General features: G+C 44.6%; 1 long non-coding RNA gene across 1 annotated transcript; it reads right to left on the bottom strand.

The window, feature by feature from the left end:
* Nucleotides 1-3724: 3724 nt before the first annotated feature.
* LOC135369926 (uncharacterized) lies at nucleotides 3725-5124 on the bottom strand. Its single transcript, XR_010415158.1, has 3 exons — nucleotides 5088-5124; nucleotides 4956-5014; nucleotides 3725-3749 (listed from the first exon to the last, which is right to left on the bottom strand). It is a non-coding gene; the product is annotated as an uncharacterized LOC135369926 (long non-coding RNA).
* Nucleotides 5125-6419: the final 1295 nt, after the last annotated feature.

Genomic DNA, 6419 nt, shown 5'->3' with positions numbered 1-6419 from the left:
ATTTATTCGATATGGGTTTTTTCAATAGGGATATGACTCGCAATACTGATCTCTTCACAGCGATATGCCTTATCATCGCTAAAACAGCCCGCACAGTAGTCACCATTACCTGCAAGTAAAATTAATACCCCGGCTGAACTGAGCGTGAGCATCACAGTAGCGGCGTTGTGGTCCCGATAATGATTTTCATTGCACCGTGCCTGTATTCTAAAATTTGTGCTCCTTCATCCAATTTCTGCACACACATGCTTTGCCTAAATAACTTTTCCAAACAAGCGCATATGTGCCATCTTAATGTCACAATTGACATTCTTGCAACGTTCTTGCTTTCTTTTCTTTTTTCTTTCAGATGCATATCAACGATATCTTAATGAGAAATCCTCAGATCTACCGAAAGCTACTTGGCTGAGTTCTTTTGCTCTGCACATGCGATTCTTGAACGATTTAAACAAAGAGTGAATATATGACACAGATTGCCACTTGGTGTAGAACGTCATTTCTTTATAACGTCTTTTTCTCCTGCGAATCTTATAAGAACATTTGGACTGCGTCGTGTGAGAAACAAGCTATAAGAAATCTTATGAGAAACAAGCTATAAGAATGTCTATGAGAAACCCTTAAGCGAAGCTTTGTTGGATCCCATAGAGATCCGGTGAGAAATTCTATGAGAAAACCTGTAAGAATCTGGGCAATAATCCCATAGAATTTCTCTTACGATTCTGCGAGATGTTTCTTGTGAGAATTCCTGTAAGATTTTGCAATAGCAATTTGTGGTTCTTGTTGAATCAAAAAAGCATCAGACCACGTGGGCCGCATGGCAGCCGCCGGAGGACAGCATGCAGCCCGCTGGCCTCCACTTCGGTACCCCTGCTATTCACAGTACACGTGCTACACGAGGACCCATACAAAGGAGATACCGGAACGCATATTTCAGAGCCAGCACACTTCCACAGAAAGTCTTTGTCAGCATAAATAAAATCGCTAAAACCCACAGTGTCGGAGCACTAAAATAAACGACAAAACCACATAGCACTGTTATGGTGTCATTTTAGCTCCGAGGCACTGGGGATTTTAGTACTTTTTATTATGAACTACCGAACCGCCTAAGTTTTAACCCTCATTGAAAGCTTTCGTTTGTGGGTCTTGAAGCGATGAAACTCCCCATCATTATCATTAAACAGTCGGTTTGGGTCTTGAGCTTTCCTTCGCCATGGGAATAAAATTGTAGTCGCGCAATGTAATTTGGCGTATGTCAGTCAGCCTACATGTGTGTGGTTACACACTGCACGTGCCGCACAGACATCAGCAACGTATCTCGGGAGTACTAGTAACCCCTAGATTTGTCTGTGTTCGTGTTTATATGCCAGTTGAACAGGAACCTTTCTGTTTCATTTGGCGAGCACTTCAGCTCATAAGCAGGACATGTTCGATATATGAAACCGGTATGCCCAGCACCAATCCTATCTGAGGCAAGATCACTCAATGGAGTGAGGGGGTCGTCAAGCCGAGATCTCCACAGTAATTAGTTTCGGTTTTCGCAGCTAACGCCACGCTGATCCCATTTAGAGAAGCAGTGTGACATCGACAGCATCGGCCAAGATGGCGGAACCTATGTAGTGTGGTTGGCGTGACCTCGTTTTCGTTGGAATGTTTTATATTTTGCTTCTGGCTTCTTCCGAGTTGGAACACTGTATGTGTTACAGCTGCAAATTGCTACAGATGAAGTGAGCCAGGCTGTGGTCACAAAGACTGGACATGTGTTGAACGTCCCTTTTGTTGCTGCTTTTGTCCTCTGGCATTTTTTCGGAACGCTATGGTGTACGCTTCGTAGATTTGTGTTATCTTTTTGTCATACGTGTTCCCGTACTGATCTACTATGATGTACTGCTAATTTGGTTCTTGATGCAAATATGATATGTGCACAGTGTGTTCTATTCAAAAGTTGTGTTTCAAGCCCTGCCGAGGACCCCAGCGACTTGGTGGCACGGTACACGCTACTTAGACACGCACTCGTCAGCGAGGGACTTTAGGTATGGTGTTCAGTGTGTTCGGATCTCGATTCACGTTAAAAATCCTTTAGCTGGACGTTATTAATCCACACCAATCATGCGTCGTCGCTCACAGGTCACGACCAAATTGTTCGTGTCGTAAAACCACGAATGATGGACTTATCAAATTGGTGTATCCTATTGTTGTATTTGTTGTATCCTACGCACGTATATGTTGAACAGGAAACCCGTCACCAATGTGTAGCACACGTAGAAGTGATACGGACAGAGGGTCAACATAATATGGGTCTTGTTTGTGCATAATGCTGTGTTCTGATTGTCTACTACAAAGGCTACTTGGCTATATACTTCATTTGTTGTTTTCGGGAATTTGAATTTGAAGTGAGTAGTAAGTACTGGACTCTCACAGTGCACAACGCTACAAGGATTCTGGACGCCATTAATTAGCAATTAGAGCTAATTGGGACCCGGAGAACAAGGAGCAGTCTAAACAAGGACAACGACACAAGAAGACACACAAACAGAGGCTCCACTATCAACAAGTTTTTACTGAACAACACAAGCACATTTATAACCAATGGTAAGGACGGGAAAAGGGGGCAAAACGGAAGACACGTGGGGCCATATACACGAGGAACAATCAGATCTAACTACTCACTTCCAGCCTTCAGTCTGCATTCCAAGAACCCAAACTCTTCCCTAGTTAGCGATATTGACGGCTCACTGACACATTTATCAGACCCATACTTCATTATCAAAAAGGCCTCGAAAATTTCTCTTTCATTCTTGGAGTTAAATCGTCCTCTAATCTTTGTTCTCGGAAACTCCGGAACGCAACCGCAGACCCTGACATATTCATGCAAGGTACCCCCACCCGTCTTATTTACACAATTCTTATGCTCCATTAAGCGTTCATTTAGGCACCGGCCAGATTGGCCCACATAAACCTTATCACACGAAAGTGGGATTTCATAAACAATAGACCTTTTACATTCCACAAGAGGACACCTATGCTTCTTCTCGCACTCTAGTGATACCTGATACTCCAAGAATGAAAGAGAAATTTTCGAGGCCTTTTTGATAATGAAGTATGGGTCTGATAAATGTGTCAGTGAGCCGTCAATATCGCTAACTAGGGAAGAGTTTGGGTTCTTGGAATGCAGACTGAAGGCTGGAAGTGAGTAGTTGGATCTGATTGTTCCTCGTGTATATGGCCCCACGTGTCTTCCGTTTTGCCCCCTTTTCCCGTCCTTACCATTGGTTATAAATGTGCTTGTGTTGTTCAGTAAAAACTTGTTGATAGTGGAGCCTCTGTTTGTGTGTCTTCTTGTGTCGTTGTCCTTGTTTAGACTGCTCCTTGTTCTCCGAGTCATGTACCAACAAGCCCATCAAGCTACTCTAGTCAGTAATTGGGACCCCCCACATTAATCAGCATCATCCAATGAGTCATCAAACTAATTGGGGAACGTCTAACTCGTGTCCAGACCACCCGAGCGTTGTGCACTACGAGAGTCCATAAAAAATAAAAAAATAGATAGAGAGAGAGTGGAGAGAAGGAGTTTAGTTGAAGATCAACGACGCCATCTTGAAGAAAGCGGCCCGGAAAGGCCGCTGACCGTCGCTGGGCGACGGAGCACAGAAGCAGGTTGCAAAGCATCGCAGCTATGACCACCAGTTCCGGACATCCTGTGACGTCAGCTGTGACATCATCACGGCATGTCTGGGCAAGTTAGGACAGCTCTGGACATGCAAGGAGAAAAACACTCGTAATACAGAGGCTGGCAAAGCAAGAGTATGCAAACCATCAATAGCTAACAAGAAAAAGAATTAGTTACACAACAAATGAGCCCACCAGAACAGGAGCGCAGAACCATGCGACTGCTCCATCCGAGAGGCAGGCAGAAACTGACTCATAATGCTTTTTTGTCCTGTATAAAGCCCCGCAGCTGCACCCCCTAGCGATTACTTTCTCAACTAATCTCACAACAAAATTATTAAGAATCACGCCAGCGCTACTCCCGTTCCCAAGGCAGAAGAAGATAGAAAATGGCGGGGATGCCCGGACAACAGCAACCAACACCCGACGTGCACTGGCACGAAAATCGCAAACAAAGCGGGAACAAAGTTGGCGAAAGCATTAGTTACACAACAAAGCACCTCACCACAGCAGGAGCGCAGACCGATGCGACTGCTCTCCATGACAGCCAGCCAGAAACTGATCGAGCGCGGGGAGCGCACGTCTGCTTTCCGCGACAGTCGGAGAGAAACTGACTGGGGCGCCGCTCTGGGGCCGCTACGCATACGCGCTCCTAGCGCCCTCTGGGGCGACCACCTCCGAGAGGCTAAGAGTGAAGAGCATTCCTGCGCCCCCTGCTGGCCGTTCTCATTGGTCGTGACGTCATCCTATTGTCTCAGAGCTACCCTGTTTTTTTCCACTAATGCTCCTTTGGTCAATCTACAATGAAGCCACAGTATGACGTCATCATGCACCTGCGTGGCTCAAGGACGCGTACGCTCTAGACAGGGGACCTATTATTTATTGAATCACTATCCCATGATTATTTCCTTTATTCTTCTATAACGATTGAATAGGAAACTATTGCAGAAGAGCACTATGCATGAAAGCTGATCGTAGGAATTCCAAAGCCTTACTAAATGAGACTTGCAAAAGAACAAAATATCCTAACACGTAACTCCATCAACGGCAAATAAGAGGACTAGGTACTCAACAAATCAACACAGAGTACGGGTAACCAGGAGCTCAGAACTCAGAGCAGCACTATCGTCAAGACAACAATGTTCCTTGTCAAAAAAGAAAACAAATACAAAACGTCAACACAGGAAAGCATGCATATGGGGGCATGTCAGAACACGTCAGGACAAAATGTACGACTGCTGGGCAACAGAGGAAAACAAACACTTGAACAGAGTAAAAAAGACACTCACCATCATTTTTCTCGTTCACAGCATTCCCTCATTGTAAATCCGCTCGTCACAAAATCCACCTACATCGTCGAACACCATTCACCAGTGACGAACCACACATCCCCACCCCATCAGAGGCAGACAGAACCCCACCGAAGCTACGCTCTTCCACTGACGGCCAACGCCAGGAGCAGTTTGTGCGTGTCCAGACCCATCAGTGTCCAAGAGAGAAGTGAATCCTTGCGCCCCCTGCAGGCCATTCTCATTGGTCGTGACGTCATCCTATTGTTTCAGGGCTACCCTGTTTTTTTCCACTAATGCTCCTCTAGACAAGGTCAACCTGAAACAATGGTCTCCTGGTATGACGTCATCATGCAGGTGCATGGCTCAAGGACGCGTGCGCTCTAGACATGGGACCTGTTATTTATTGAATCACTATCCCAAGATTATTTCCTTTATTCTACTATAATGATTGCATAGGGAACTATTGCAGAAGAGCACCATAGAAAAGAGGTGATTGTAGCATTTCATTCCCAAAGTCTTACTGTACAGGGAAAAAATAATGGTTCAGCAAGACATGTCCATCCCAGCCGAGAGCCATGCAACTAAGTGAATAATGACGCTTTGTTCCTCCTGAATAAAGTCACACACCTGTCCCCCTCGCGGTAACTCTCTGAACTAAATGAATCGCAAAATTATTAAGAATAGCTCTACTCCCATCCAAGGCAGCACTATCGTCAAGAATATTTCTTGTACAAAAAGAAAAAAGCTACATGTAGAAGGAAAGCATGTCAGAAAAAGCCCAGGCATGTCAGTGCATGTACAACAAGGGGGAAAAAGCGAAAAGAAACAAAGAAGGAAACCAGCATCAAACTGTTTCTAAGCACACACACTCCTCTTATTCAAAAACAGTGCTCACCATAAATCCGTCCAGGGCAATACACACCATTTTTCTATTGCTACACTTTTTTTCCAGTGATGGTCAATGCGTTGCTACAGAGTGCGTGACGTCATCACATCCTGTCTGAAGAAGAAGACAGCGGCAAAGACTCCTATCATTCATTGAATCGCAAGATTATTTCCTTTGTCCTACTCTTAATGACATTCATTCTCTCATTAAAACTCAACAAAAAAGCACCGTGCATATTAATGATTGTCACCCCAAAGGCTCATCATGGTCATTAGAATTAGAGTACTACCACTGCTCCTTAAAATAATAAGTGAGACCACTCAACATCACCTCCAGGCTTATGTAATACATGACCCTTTCTATGCTTATACATTCGTTGTCTGAGGCTACACCTGCGAGCAAAAAGGCGCGAAAGCCGGGAGCAAAGTTCCATTCGCGCACGCCAAATCACAAGACAGAACGCCTTTACGGGAACACGATGGCATTCGTATACTATATTAATGATTATTGCATTGCAGTTTAGAAAAACTACTACAAAACTATAATTTTAGGAGCCCATTAGAATTCCACTTTCT

This window comes from Ornithodoros turicata, chromosome 1 (assembly GCF_037126465.1).
Source record: "Ornithodoros turicata isolate Travis chromosome 1, ASM3712646v1, whole genome shotgun sequence".
Taxonomy (NCBI): domain Eukaryota; kingdom Metazoa; phylum Arthropoda; class Arachnida; order Ixodida; family Argasidae; genus Ornithodoros; species Ornithodoros turicata.
This window is presented reverse-complemented; position numbering and strand designations above follow the sequence as displayed.